We start from the raw sequence: 15,838 nt of genomic DNA on the forward strand, positions 1-15,838 counted from the left end.
AGCCACGCCTCCCCAGGAAGCGCAGGGGGGTTGAGGCACATGGCTTTCACTGGGGCAGAGCTCCACACAGCTTCTCCTGGTTCGTTATGATGTACAGGGTTTGCTGTTGCAGAAATAAAATCATTGCACCAGTCGCACTGAAACAATCAGAATAATACCAAACATGAATATTATCTAAACTGACTTTGTCATGAAACATCCAATGCTGTACACATCATTTAGTGACTGAGTCAAGAGGGAGAGTAATAAAGGGTTCAGGAGAAGGTCGGGCCTGACAGGCCGTGCCCTCTGAAACCTTCCAGTGCCGTAAAGAATGTTGCCCTGTCGTAAGAGTTTTACGACTGGAGACCTGAGTCTTCCCCCACAGGCTCCTGCCCATATGGGTGTGGAGATAAGGGGGGGGTTCATGATGCATGCTCCTAAATTACTTTACAGCCACATATTCCACAATACCAGAGGAAGCCCGCAAGCTGACCAGCCCTGAGTGATAATGCCAGATTTCGGCCTTACAGATTCCTCTCTTGACCCCATGGGGCAAACATAACACACTCCCAAGGGGTCACTATGAAGGCCGTGGCTGTGTATATAATTCCCTGCGGCTTGGGGTCTCAGTCCCGACATTGTCGGCAGCTGCAGGGGCTGAGCACCAAAGCAGCATGGGTAAAGGAGCTTAATAGGAGGATGATAATTTTGGTGATGACGGACCCTCAGAACACCCAGTCCCACCAGTCCCACCATGTGTAGGCGTCTTGAGCAGAGCTGGTAAAGGAGCCAGCCCTGGACGACCTGTTGCACCAGGTCCATTAGGTCAGTCAGAGACCACGCACACTGTCCAAAAGAGTGTCTTTCCACCACAGAGAGACGTCCACCTCCAGCGGAATTCTCCTCAGAACGCAGATCTGACCCCTTGTGAAGTCCTCAATCACTTCCAGTTGGTGAAGTGACTTGCTGGACAGGTCAGACCTCCACCTGTGAAGGAACTCATCTCGCTGGTGACGTACTACTGTCGGTGAGACACCTGGATGATTTCAGCATGGCCATACAAAAACTGAACACTAATACCTCTGGTGTCATAATGGGAAAAAGATGGTTACGCATATAGATCATAGCAGGATGTTTCATGACAATCAGTACGAGTGGTGAATATGGCTTCTATGCCCCTTATAGTGATATCCACCAATATGGTGATTTAATTTATATACCTGATTCTGCACTACTATGCGGGTTGAGCATATGGTAGTGGAATTTGGATAGACCAGGTTTGGGTAAATCAAAAGAAAGAAAACTAAGAATCCGATACAACCGGTACAGTTATTTACAACAAACATATAAACATTACATACATACATAAATGCTGTGGGTAATGAATATTTTCCCTTTGTTCTGACACAATTTACCTATGCCAGTCTAAGGCTTCAATGAGCTCCCTTAAGACATGCCTAGGAGACGTGTGCAGACAAAGGTCCAGAATATCTTGTATGATAGCAGTAAGCAAATCCTCAGCATATGTTCTGCAGGCTAAGTCACGCTCGATGGTACGGGTCTGATGAAAAAGGAAATGGCTGATAGAATTGAAGCGCCTGCGCTCCAATTCTTACTGATTGGAATATATTTTTATTGACAATTGATTATGTTTGAAACCAGTGATCAGCTGGTTTACCAAACATGCTGAAAATTAGGATTATCAATTATCCTATAAATATTTGGACGACAAGTCTAAATACTCAGAAACGAAATCATTGAGTCGTGCCTATAGCCATGCATACGTTTGTACAACACTGCAGTATGTTGCATAGAGAATGCTAACAGAACACTGGAAAGTATATATCTCACATGCACCATTACAAGATTTATAATTCAGTTATTTTACTTTTAAAAATAAACATTTATTCGGGGTGAATATCTGCATAAATCCAGATATCCAATCAAGAATTGATCCTAAACAAAGAGATCAAAACATAACAAATTATACACTTCATTTGGAGTGCAGGTTCACTGTTCTAAAGACAAGTGACATAATAGGTGACAGACAAAGTGGGGGAGGAAAAACAACAATCAAGGAGACAACAGTGGAGAGCTAGGAGGGAATGACCCATAAGCCAGTCTTTGCCAAAAATGACCCCCCTTATGAAGTTTTAATGCCCAGGGAATAAAACAAGAGAAGAAATTGCTTCTACTCATTATTTTTAAATTTGCTTAAGCATTTTCCATTTGGAACACCTTCTTCCAAAATATAAGCCAATTTATTTCCCCTAGGTTATAAATACCTCTCTGGTCGTAAATGTCTTCCCCAGCAGTGACAGATAATGCTGGCCACTGTTAGGTCAGTAAACTTTAAGGGTTAATTTTTGTCATTGACTGGTTTATCTATGGTCTAGGGAATATTCTAATATATATATTTTGTGTTAGTGGGAGAAACCACACAAACATACAATTAGATTTAGGTACACACATGCCTCAGTTAATCTAACTGGCACCCAAGTAAGTATGTTAGTTTTCCTAACATTTCCTAAATGGCATGCAAAGACGTGCAGTATACCGTATTATAATAATATAAATCCTCTGCATTCACAGTGGTGCAGTTAAAGCACACAAAGTGAAACAGATGAAACAATATGGTGCACCAAGATGCACTATACTTTTGCCTACGCCTATATAGAATTAAATTTATCCGATAGGACAAATTATATAATCAGGGATTTCATCCTGTTTTACTACAGATGTATCCCCCCTAGGGCAAAGCCTATGTGACATCTATTACAGAGCATTTGGTAGATTTAATTTTACACATGTCTATACCAAATGTCTCACAAACTATAGCCTATGTATTTAATTATAAGTATACAACTGTTACTGATACAGGTAGCACAGGCCAGAGGACTCAGTTTCCAGCAGCTCAGAAAGACAGAAATTCTGTGAGGCGACACCCGACACCAGTCTCAGAGGTCTCGCATAGGCCCCACATGCAGCTGATTCCCCAACCTTGTAGCAGCGCATCAGAGGGGTGGAGACTTGTATCTGCTGTGGCACCCAGCGGCCCTGTGACGTAACATCAGGCCCAGTACACAGAGGTATAATGACCACTGGTACAGGCCTCCCAAACTCTGTTTCTAGAGCTGGAACTTAAACCTAGGCTATGCTCCTGACTCAGCAGTCAGTCCAACCTATAATTATATACTTAAATAAGATGGAGAAGCTTGCCACCTTTAACAGAGCTCAAACTTACTCCACAAGTAATATTATATATATATGTGCATGTTGTCATGTTGCACATCTACGGGCAGCCATCAAAAATAATACTTATATACTTCCAATTGCGACATGCTTATTTCTAAAACCGTTCCTACTGTAGCCTATTTGCTGTTTAAGCTAATAGTCACAGTAACACAGCAGTTACAAAAACATGCATACCAGCCTTTCTCTCTCTCTGCCCTTTACCATGATCGCGCTACGTCCCCTGAGGGGTAGTAACCTGCAAATATGGCTGGTTTCTACGGTCCCAGTCCTATCCGGGATATGTCGATCCCCTACACAGTATTCATGCAGCAAAATAACACAACTTTCCCTAACATTACTGATAGAAAGAAACCATGCTACTCACCACACCAAGGATCGCAAAACCAGATGGAAGGAAAACCACACACCCGGGGTAACGGGTATCATGCCGGGTTGCACAACACCACCAGAAGGAGCAAACTTCAGACACCTCATCCCTTGTAAGCCTCAAATCTTACATTGGATGAAAGCAGATCACGTCGGCAGACGAATCTGACATGAATGGAATTAGATCACGTCGGGGTCACCAACTGTAAAACCCAACGCTAACCCAACGACGGAATTTAGCGAGGGCTGAAGGTATCAGCGTGCTCGTCCTTCTGGTGTTGCTGAAAGAATACTAATAGGGTTAAAAAGTAGTGGCCCCTATGCAGACAGTCTAGATCAGCCAATAAACAAACCACGATACAAAGGCAGTAGTACCACTCTGCCTTCCGCTCTTTACTGGTCCGGGGCTGACCCAGAATCTCCACAATAGGGCCAATAGATTCACCTTCGTTTATCTGACTCCATTTTAGAATAATAATTTAGATTAGTTATCCACATTAGTGGATGTCGTATTTATAATTTTGACTTGATCGCTATAGGAATCCTGTACTGAGAATAACTCGCTGAACAATCCTCTGCTGGTACCACCGCATGTCACATCGCGCGTAATGTGCACGTCTCACGAACTGACTAGCTATCTGTAGTCATTACAGAGGTCGCAGGAATAGCTACTCTCGGGTATATCTGTTTACAGCCTAGGGACCCAAGCAGACCAACATAGCTACGGCTGTGCTCGACATGAATGAACTACCAAGCGGAGGCGAGGGATTTACCAACATAGGTCTACGGGTGCTATACGCCGTGATACAGTAAGTGGAAATAATCATCCTCCCTAGACCAGTTCGAGGGGGTAAACCACGCATTCCCTGTGTAACATTAAGTGTCAGTAAGCGAAACCAAACAGATCAAGTTTTAACAATTTATTTTACCAGGCAGGTTACATACACGTAATTGCATACTAGTTCCAAATAAAAACATTACAATGCAAACCAAATTACGGAGTCTTAAACGTCATACCTGGTAATAAAAGCTACATACGGGAGTCTGGCTACAGATACCCTGTACGTAGAAACTACGTGCACGAAGTGCACGGGAGGCTGATTGCATTCTCCCAGATTGCTTAGTTTGCTGTCCTTAAATCCAAATTCTGGCCTTTGATGTTCACCCATCTGTAATTTGGAGCCACGCCTCCCCAGGAAGCGCAGGGGGGTTGAGGCACATGGCTTTCACTGGGGCAGAGCTCCACACAGCTTCTCCTGGTTCGTTATGATGTACAGGGTTTGCTGTTGCAGAAATAAAATCATTGCACCAGTCGCACTGAAACAATCAGAATAATACCAAACATGAATATTATCTAAACTGACTTTGTCATGAAACATCCAATGCTGTACACATCATTTAGTGACTGAGTCAAGAGGGAGAGTAATAAAGGGTTCAGGAGAAGGTCGGGCCTGACAGGCCGTGCCCTCTGAAACCTTCCAGTGCCGTAAAGAATGTTGCCCTGTCGTAAGAGTTTTACGACTGGAGACCTGAGTCTTCCCCCACAGGCTCCTGCCCATATGGGTGTGGAGATAAGGGGGGGGTTCATGATGCATGCTCCTAAATTACTTTACAGCCACATATTCCACAATACCAGAGGAAGCCCGCAAGCTGACCAGCCCTGAGTGATAATGCCAGATTTCGGCCTTACATATATATATATATATATATACACACTATATATAATATATAACTTAATTTCATTATTTTCTGGGAAAAAACACTTTGAAATAAATGCAGTCTAAAGAGCCTAAGCCTGCAACTCAACAAGCCTAGGTTTTTGGAGACATGCTCATTTTCTACACTTTTACTTTCCCTGACACAAAATACAAGGCATCCATATCAATTAAACGGGCTACATTCTGAAATATCTGCTGCAACAGGCAGCAACTTCACCCCAAGCTGTTTCGTTTTTGAGGCTGGAGATCGTAGTAGGACAACTCCCCATGCTTTTCCACCTCGACAATTAACTAATCCATAGTCCATCTTTCTGAACACTAATATACAGTTGACGGACCGACACTCTGAAACATTGTATAGTAGTCCAATAATTCAAGCTCATTTCTTGAAAATTGGTTTCAGTATACTAGGCATGCGACCAGTGAGTAACATGAGTATGTAGTGTGTTTCCACTGCATAGTATTTTCATTTAGAATACATGAAAAGGGCCTGATGTACACTATATTGACAAATATTTCTGAGTATATAATGGAACTTACTCAGTGGTTTTTATTTGCAAACTGTATCGATTTCAGGGACACTTTGGGTGGGGGATCAAACCGGCAGTCTTCTAAATGCCAGACAACTGCTGTTATTACTACACATGTGACCTACATTATAAATGACTATATATTCCTATTATATTCCTAGTGTTGCCAATAATTATGACATACATTTTTAACAAAATATATTTCTTGATGATGATATTGTTTTTCTTTGAGTACTTATGTCTCAAATTAAGGTTTGTTTTCTCTCATATTTCTATAAAACAGAACATGGCCTGATAAACAACAGTGACATTTTTGCATAGCCATTCTTTGCTCATGTCAACAGTTCCACGGGGCACTTTATTTTACACTCTGTACACTATGTGAAACCATGTAGTCAAATTGCCAGCCTCCTTAATTAGTTCATTTGTCTGCTAACAAGGCTCATTTTACACCAGGAATGTTAAAAACAGTTGGCATGGACACAGTTGTTTATCTAATGAGGTTGCAGAACCTAATCTGACCTCCAAGCACTTGGTTCCATCTGCTGACAATAGGAAAGCAGTTTGAATTAGAAATCAAAACTACTCTGCTGAGAGCCCATATGTTTTGAACTAAGGCCGTGAATTGTCTAATGTTTTGTCCAAAAAATGTCCCCTATACTTCAAGTACTGAAGTGGGCTTCTAATGCAGAATGAGTAATGTTTCCATTTGCATAGAAAGCAGTAGAGAAGAGTGAAGATACAGGATCAGTCTAGTTGGAGTCTGAGAAGAAGTCTTATGTCTGTAGTTGATTAATTAAATTTGTAGTCTGTGGTGAAAACTATTTCAAACACAATGGTTGTTTCTCAGTACAAACTCTCATACGTTTTTTGGGGAGACCGCACATCCACTAGGACAAAGCGCACTGTTATATTGTATCTATTTTAAGTAGCATCACACATTTAAGTTGTATATAGTATTTCCTTTTTGCCCTGTTCCCTGAAAGAGACATGATAACCTGCCAGTCTATATAATCACAACTCCATCTATACACACTCCAATGCAGTTAGTCAGGCTTATTCCTTGTAACCCCAAAGATTTTCCATAAAAAATTCATTCCGAACAGGACATACATGACACTGTGACATCTAAAGAAAAGGTTATTATATTTTCTATACTATTAATTGCTTGCTTCGTTATTTATTTAGTTGAATACAGTATTTAAACGAATAAACTGAAAAACAGAAAGATTCTATTACACATGTATCCCCCAATGCAAATAATTTGTGGGGAGAACGAACAAATAAACTTTTTTAGTCTCTTTTTTTAGACGCTTGAGCAATGCCCTTAACCCCACATTGATCTGGGGAGGATTGTCCCCTGCTTTGTCTAATCAATTGTAAGTCAATAAAAGTGTTGGCTAAGTGTAATAGAATGTAATATTCCAGAACCTAGAGATCGTTAATGTTTATGAAATTAACCACTTTCAAATCAGTCTATTTTTTTTTTTAACAATCATATCATTTTCAGGTTCATCACCATTTTACTCAATCTTCAAATAACCTTCATGCAGGTTATTTTAAGGACTTAATTAAACAGGGAGTGACTACAACCCCCACCTCATGGGGAACTTGAAAATTAGAGCTGACTGATGGATGCTGGGGGGGTGGTGAGTGTGCAAAAACGTGATTTTAGGACTGAGCAGGATAATTCAAGCAAATCCAGATAGCAAATGCGGCAACAACATGTAATATGAGCAATGGTAGCATAGGTACTATGGCATACTAAAATGAGCAATGCATCAGAATGAGGCAAGCAGCAGGGAAGCTTTTGCAAGACAGTAGCAGGCAGCAACAGCGTGGCATAGCGGCTGCAGAATGAGCAATGGCGTGAAGAGGTAAGGTTGCTGGTTTATATAGCCCCTCTCATTAGACTTAAGCAGCATGGTGGCACAGCCAGAAGGTCCTGGTTTCAAGCCCCACCCTGGCCCCTGTCTGCGTGCGTCTGTGTCCTCTGGGTGCTCCGGTTTCCTCCCACAGTCCAAAGGCACGCAGGTTGGGTTAATTGGAGAGTCAAAATTGCCCCTTGGTGTACTCCTACTGTTGCCCTTGACCAAGGCACTGGCCTGGCGCCATACTATGGCTGCATTTAATTGCCTTAGAAGGCAATGACAATAAAGCTGAATATAATCAAATCTAATCTAGGCATCATGTGAGACAGTTGAACTCGCTCCGTAGGCTTTGCATCATTTCGTTAAGGGAAGGTAAATATTTAATATTTTACCTGCAAATGATTCCTCCCTAAGTTCAAGTTTAATGGCTACTCATTTTTATTTTGGTGCAGATAATTAATTAAATAAACAAATAAATGAATGACCATAGTGTTGTTCATTTAAAGATACAATAGGTAATTTCGGACTAACGGTCAAGAGAGGAATCGCAACAACATCCATCCATCCATCCATTATCTGAACCCGCTTATCCCGATCAGGGTCGCAGGGGGGCTGGAGCCTATCCCAGCATACATTGGGCGAAAGGCAGGAATACACCCTGGACAGGTCGCTAGTCCATCGCAGGGCCCCTGCACCATTCACTCACACACTCATGCCTACGGGCAATTTAGACTCTCCAATCGGCCTAACCTGCATGTCTTTGGACTGTGGGAGGAAACCGGAGTACCCGGAGGAAACCCACGCAGACACGGGGAGAACATGCAAACTCCGCACAGAGAGGCCCCGGCCGACGGGGATTCGAACCCAGGACCTCCTTGCTGTGAGGCGGCAGTGCTACCCACTGCACCAATCGCAACAACAGACAACCTCAAACCACAACACTGTTTATGCTTCCCATAGTCTATGAATATAACGCGTAATATAAATCATTATTATACAGTTCAGTGTTCTCGTGCACTGTTTTAGAAAGCTGACAGTGGCAAACGCAACAGAGCCTGCCGTCTTTTCATAGTGTTCTAGTAAGAAAATGTTTGCCGAACAGGTGACTTTATGCGATCTTCACTTTGGTGTGCTACACAACACTAGTCAGCTTCTCGAATGTACAAATATCCACCTGAAGCACAACGCTTGTGCATTCGCTACTATGTTCGTATTGCCTATATTTTATCGTAAGTGGATATTTGTAAATTTGTCAAGCTAACTATAGCTAATTTGCTTGTTGCTACTGATAACGAACTGGTATTGTTATCAGTAGAAGTAGAAGTAGATATGTAGTCTTCGTAGTGATTGCTTGTCTGGAGTGCAATTTGGGCAGCAACACAAACAATCAGAATAAGCCCCCAGAATGCCATTGGCTGTGACTGTTGAAACCATTTTTCAACCAATGAGCTTTAATTGCTGTACATCTGTACAATGTTTTGATACATTTGACGGCCCTACAAATGTACACTTTGAAACCCAATTTAAGGACTATAAACACAGGGAGGAGGTGATTCAACATGTCAGTGAGCCTTTTCCAATCATAGGAAGGGATTGTAACAGTGTTTTAAACACAAAGATCTTACCTATTGTACCTTTAAATCAGTTTATTTAAGATTTAAAAAATGAATTACAGCAAATGGAATGGAGATGAGTATATGAATCATGTTCCTCCATGGAATTCTTCACACAGACTCTGGTGGGGGCAATCCCTGCAATGATATAAGAATAATTAAATCTCATTGGAATTCCATCCCATTGAATGAACATGAAAATCGGTGCCTAAACAAGGCCCCAGACTGACCAGTTCCATATTAAATAACTATATAATACATTTGACAAAATCCTGCAACAGTACAAAAGTTGGGCACCTGTGTCAGCCCTGATGGACATCGAACAACTACATGAGAATATGAATCTCTGTTTTGTAGCTTTAGGGTAGGCTTTACTTGGAATCTGAAACATAGCTGATTGCTCTGTTATCTGCCTTTGCGTTAATGAAAAGCATGTCCTGAATCTGCCAAGGGAGATTAGGTGAATGTGATTACTGTCCTACTGCAAATGTAGATTTATCCCCACAGGGATTCCTGTGTAACAATCTGCATGTGCATTTCTTTTTAATCAACATTAATTTTACACTTGCAAAATTATCACACTAAAGACACACAGAACCACCAATCAGTTTTTTGTTTTTCTACGTGCAGCATTCCAGTTGGTTAAATATTATTAGTATTTAAGCCTGGATCAAATGAACCATTTCTGCTGTGTCACACACCGTAACACACCCCTGAGAGGATAGAGCTACAGTAGTTCTAGCAAGCAATCTGCCCATTTCAGGGGGTTTAAAATGCTGCAGTATTAGAGTTATCAAATAATTTCTGGAGCTGTTGGCTGACTTATGGGTTATTATAATGTTACGTTGTTTCTTAAGTTTCACAGAAGATCCGTGTTTATTCGTTGACAAAATTCAAACTACTGGCAAACTGAACGTAGCTTTCCACTTCGCTGTATCTACATAAAAATAAATGCTGCACAAGATTTTATAATACGCTGTGTACATTCTAAACTAGCAATCTACAAGCTACAGTAGTATTAGCAAGAAATCTGTGGCCATTTAAGAGGGTTAAGAATGCAAACACCACAGGGAATTGAATGCTACAGTACTATAGTTATCAAAGAATTTCTGTGCTTTTAAATCTGTAGCTGTTGGTTTACTTATGCCTTATTATATGGCGTTCCTTCGTCCATGTTTATTCGTTTGCATGCAAATTCAGACTACCAGAAAACTGAACATCGCGTTCCACTGTGCAGTATCTACATACAAATACATATTTTTATAAGCAATACATTATCATTAGGCTATTTATCCATTGGATATTGAAAATGGAAATTCCCTGCTTTTAGCGAAAAATGTACCACATTACTCTCACCACCATGGTTGTCCCGCGCCATATAAAATGCATTGACAAAGTTTAACGTTACATAAGAACATATCAAATTGTACAGAGACCTGTATTGGCATAAAAGTTAAATCATTAGACCAGTCACCTATGGTAGAATAGACCCGGTGTTATCATATTATATCAGACAAATATTACATGACCACAGAATTTTGAGTGCACAACCCTGTCTGTAACAAAATTCTTAACAGCAGCACATTTACAGATTTCATGCCAATAAAGTCTATCATGCAGAAGCCATAGGGAAGAGGGATGAAAACATGGAGAATCACACCACTTTGTAACATTCATTAATGACATGTTGTCCGTGGTGTTACCACCCAACATACAAGAAATAAATGACATTGAACATCCAATCACTATAAGAATTTATTTTACTTTTCTTCACAATAGAGATGTACTATAGAATATTGTGAAGGTAACATCACAGACATGAATGGTTTTTATCTTCAAATGAAAAATCAGTAAGCTCTCAAATTTGTGGAAGAATAGTGGTTGACAAGATGTTGCCAAGTGAAAGACAATTAATTTGGTAATACATTTTCAAATCTATGAAAATTAATTTTTGATTTATTTTCACAGCTGGTTTGCAACAATTAATAAAAAACACCCATTGATATTATAATATTATATATCAGGATATACACTGCTCAAAAAAATAAAGGGAACACATAATTATTACAATGTAACTCCAAGTCAATCACACTTCTGGGATATCAACGTGTCCAGTTAGGAAGCAACACTGATTATGAATCAATTTCACCTGCTGTTGTGCAAATGGAACAGACAACAGGTGGAAATGAGAGGCAATTAGCAAGACAACCCCTATAAAGGAATGGTTCTGCAGGTGACCACACAGACCATTTCCCTGTCCTCATCCTTTCTGGCAGATTTTTGGTCACTTTTGCATTTTGCCAGCGCCCTCACCACTAGAGGTAGCATGAGGCCGTGTCTGCAACCCACAGAAGTTGCTCAGGTAGTGCAGCTCATCCAGGATGGCACATCAATGCCCGCTGTGGCAAGAAGGTTTGCTGTGTCTCCCAGCACAGTGTCAAGAGCATGGAGGAGATACCAGGAGACAGGCCAGTACACCAGGAGACGTGGAGCGGGCCGTAGGAGGACAACAACCCAGCAGCAGGACCGCTATCTGCTCCTTTGTGCAAGGAGGAACAGGAGGAGCACTGCCAGAGCCCTACAAAATGACCTCCAGCAGGCCACTAATGTGCATGTTTCTGCTCAAACTGTGAGAAACAGACTCCATGAGGGTGGTATGAGGGCCCGATGTCCACAAGTGGGGCCTGTGCTCACAGCCCAACACCGTGTAGCCCGATTGGCATTTGCCAGAGAACACCAGGATTGGCAGATTCGCCATTGGCACCCTGTGCTCTTCACGGACGAGAGCAGGTTCACACTGAGCACATGTGACAGACGTGACAGAGTCTGGAGACGCCATGGAGAATGTTCTGCTGCCTGCAACATCCTCCAGCATGACCGGTTTGGCGGTGGGTCAGTGATGGTCTGGGGAGGCATATCCTTGGAGGGCCGCACAGACCTCCATGTGCTAGCCAGAGGTACCCTGACTGCCATTAGGTACCGGGATGAGATCCTCAGACCCATTGTCAGACCACATGCTGGTGCAGTGGGCCCTGGCTTCCTTCTGATGCCTGACAATGCTCGGCCTCATGTGGCTGGAGTGTGTCAGCAGTTCCTGCATGACGACGGCATTGATGCTATGGACTGGCCTGCCTGTTCCCCAGACCTGAATCCAATCGAGCACCTCTGGGACATCATGTCTCGTTCCATCCACCGATGCCACGTCGTACCACAGACTGTCCAGGAGTTGACTGATGCCCTGATCCAGGTCTGGGAGGATATCCCTCAGGAGAACATTCGTCGTCTCATCAGGAGCATGCCCAGACATTGTAGGGAGTGCATACAGGCACGTGGAGGCCACACACACTACTGAGCCTCATTTTGAATTGTCTGGAGGAATTTCCACAGAAGTTGGATCAGCTTGTGATCTGATTTTTCCACTTTTATTTTGAGTATGATTCTGAATCCAGACCTCCATGCGTAAATGATTTTGATTTCCATTGATCATTCTTATGTTATTTTGTTCTCAACGCATTCCACAATGTAATGAATAAAGATTTTTAACTGGAATATTTCATTCATCTAGGATGTATTGTTTAAGCGTTCCCTTTATTTTTTTGAGCAGTGTTTCCAGCTAGGCCTACTTCAACCGAGTGAAGGCAAGTGTGATGTAACAGTCAAATTCTATAATAGCTGTTGCACGCAGGAAAGAAAACTCATGCTGTGCAGCCTTTGGAGTTATTTCATAACTTACATGTGAAAGGGCTAATGGAAATAATTTTCTATTTTGTCAGAAATAGTAAACATGAGGAGGAAACTTTGAATCTAAGTGAAACATGAACTGGGTCAAAATATAATTGATGCGTATAGAATAAAATACAGAAATTAAAATATAAAGAAAGGCTTCACTAAGATCGATGAGTATTGCAATGATAGTTTATATATTATTTAGACCATTACACCAAAATATTTAATCAGGGATGCGTGCTGAGATGAATCATGTGGCTTTAAAATGCGTGCCAGGTGGAGCCATTTGATGAATAACCTGATAAAATATTCATACAAAACACTCATTAAAGTCATATTCAGTGCATAAAATTAAAGACATGGTGGGAAAAGGCGAAAGTCAAAAATGTCCTTTGTTTCAGCCAGGAAAGGTGTCCGGTGTTCTTAGGCCCTGATTCACCTTGAAGGTAGTCTGGGAGTGACTCTGCAATGGCAGTGTTTGGTGGTGAGCGGTAAAGTATGCTTAGTTAATTAGATTCATCTGAATAATTATTGAGCTGTTACAGATTCGTGTGATTCATCTCTTCCCCCAGCATCTGCTCCAGTAGGAGTGTTCCTCTGGTGCTGATTGCTGTCCCTGGTTCTGCGTCGTGTTAATAGGCTGTTCAAACGCTTGCAGTTACATCTACAGCTGTGCGGAGGAGGGGCTGGGGCAGCTGTAGCTTTGTCTGCCGCCTGCCAGGGCAACCCACACTGTATCGGTGCGAACTGACTCTCCAGCAATTTACGCAAAATTGTAGGAACTGCCATTGTTAATGATCATTGTGCCTAGAAAGGAATGGGTAGGGACAATAAGTGAGATTAGTGACCCTTGCGAAACAAGTCATGCCATACCAAAGTGAAAGAAGTGCAGCTGATTGATTTGGAGGTCACTGTGTCCTCATTTTGTCACAGTTCATTAGAATTAGTAATACCACTTGCTTTATTTTATCATCATGCATATGTAATATTAAGCACTTTTCAGAAAATTGATGCATATGAGTAATGAAATAATTTTTAGCAATGCACACATTTCAGCTTTTTACCGTGGGTAAATATAGCAATTCAGCCTTATGGATCTTGCATCTGCACAATAATCTTGTATCCTCTGAAATAAAAAAGACAACCAGTACCCTGTGTACTTCAAGATGCATACATCAACATATTGTCATTGGGATATACACCTGTCCTGGCTTATTAATGCAAATATTTAATCAGCCAATCATGTTGCAGCAACTAAATGCATATAAGCATGCAGACATGCTCAAGAGGTCCAGCTGTCTCTCATACCAAATATCAGAATAGGGAAGAAATGTGATCCAAGTGACTTTGACCGTGGAATGATGGTGGTGCCAGACCGGGTGGATTGAATATCTCAGAAACTCTCGTATTTTATGGGCAAAAATGCCTTGTTAATGAGAGAGGTCAGTGGAGAATGGCCAGACTGGTCAAAGCTGACAGGAAGGTGATAGTAACGCAGATAACCACTCATTACAACAGTCGTATGCAGAAGAGCATATCTGATCACACAATGCGTCAAATCTCTAAGTGGATAGGTTGCAGCAGCAGAAGACCAATAAGTCTAATACCTAATAAAGTGCTCACTGAGTGTGTGTGTATATATATATATATATATATATATATAACTGTGGGCCCATTATTTCAAATAAGACCAGTTTTGCATTTAATAATTGACAGTGTTGTCATAAAGTCAGACCATGAAACTCCACCTAGCATAATCCACAGGCCATTGTTCTTAATGTCTATTCCCCAAGACCTTTCAGAACATGAAGCTGGGATATGGAAGTGTCAATTTATCAGACCTCAGAATAATTACGGACACAGAACATCAGTAGGGTGGCGATGCATGGCTGTGGCCTTCTCCCTCTTTGACATTAAATCTCAAATTTTCCAAATTACATGACGTGCGGTTCTGGAGGGAAAACAAATTAGCCAGAACCGTATTCTTTTCCCTTAAACTCCTGATGCATGGAGTACATTGCCCTCTGATTTCAATTCAAGAGTCCCAATTAAAATTGCATGGGGCTTGCACTTCATTACCTGAGCCCCAGGCAATTTGCGGGCCATTAAGCTGCTACCTGGATCCGCGGACACATTTTAAAGGTGAGCATCTGGAGGTTATGAGGCAGAGCGTGAGATGAAATGCCCCTAGTTCTCCTCACAGCCCTATGCCTAGAGAGACCATACAGTGGAGAGACGCTATATTAAATGTTGAGATAAAGCTACTATCTAACATGAGTGCAGTGAACTGCCCTTGTTTAAGCAGCAATAACCTATAAGTACAGTATGGGCAGGGGTGTAGCACTCACAAAGGAGAGGTTTAAAGAGTCAACAGTGGCTTTTTGGTGGAGAAAATTTATTAAACATTTTCCAGGAATGGGCATGTGAGATTTTACAAGAAAGTTGTGAATGTTTGTGACTTTTCTCTTGCTTGTGGGCCATGTATACATTGATGGCATGCATCATTAATCAGGCACGCAATGCATTCCATTCATTTTCTATGGAGAGCCTTGCGATGCATGAAGTTCGCAGTCCGGCAGGGTGCCGTGTACGTTCATGAGTTCTGCATTTCCATAGTGATCTGCCCATGCAAATCAACTGCGTCCAGTGCAGCTCGCATGGCAGACAGAACCCACTTACATTACCGCCCATTAAACGGACAGCTTGGGGGAACAATGCGTCACCATGTGTGCTTGCCAGATTTGTTTTGTGAGCACCTTTATTCTTAACTTATAAGT

General features: G+C 41.7%; 1 pseudogene; it reads right to left on the reverse strand.

The window, feature by feature from the left end:
* Positions 1 to 582: 582 nt before the first annotated feature.
* LOC133123441 (uncharacterized) lies at positions 583 to 12,210 on the reverse strand (annotated as a pseudogene).
* Between the last annotated feature and the right edge of the window lie 3,628 nt (positions 12,211 to 15,838).

The sequence above is a fragment of the Conger conger genome, chromosome 3 (genome assembly GCF_963514075.1).
Source record: "Conger conger chromosome 3, fConCon1.1, whole genome shotgun sequence".
Taxonomy (NCBI): Eukaryota; Metazoa; Chordata; class Actinopteri; order Anguilliformes; family Congridae; genus Conger; species Conger conger.